Source organism: Myotis davidii, unplaced genomic scaffold (assembly GCF_000327345.1).
Source record: "Myotis davidii unplaced genomic scaffold, ASM32734v1 scaffold3656, whole genome shotgun sequence".
Classification (NCBI taxonomy): Eukaryota; Metazoa; Chordata; class Mammalia; order Chiroptera; family Vespertilionidae; genus Myotis; species Myotis davidii.
Genome location: NW_006287603.1, coordinates 8447 through 8958, shown reverse-complemented (window position 1 = coordinate 8958; position 512 = coordinate 8447).

Here is a 512-nt window from a genome sequence, read left to right as displayed (position 1 = left end):
TGGTAGCAGGGGTCCTCAAACTATGGCCCACGGGCCACATGCAGCCCGCCGAAAACATTTTATCTGGCCCGCCGGGTGTTTTTGCCGCCACTGCCTGTCCTGCTTAGCAACCAACTCATTCCCGAGCCCGCAGTGCGCATGTGTGGAATGTCTGAGGGACAGTGAACTGGCTCCCTGTTTAAAAAGTTTGAGTACCTCTGTGCTAGAGGGAGGGTAAAGTCTGACCTTCGGACAGGCCACAACATGGTCCCTCTCATTATCAAAAGCTCCTGCCTGAGCACAATCAAATTCAAATCAGGGAGGGTCATGTGGTCAGGAAAGTCCAGAAACACCTCTTTTCTTTAGGCCACCATGGGTGCTTCTCCATTCATAGTTTCTAATATGACCTAGACTTTTCAACAGTAGGAAATCCTTGCCACACATAGAGAATGTGATGTTTTTGCTAAGATCTCCCTATGGTGGGCTCACCGCACCAGACACTCCCAGCAGCCATCACTCCACCCCCTGCCACT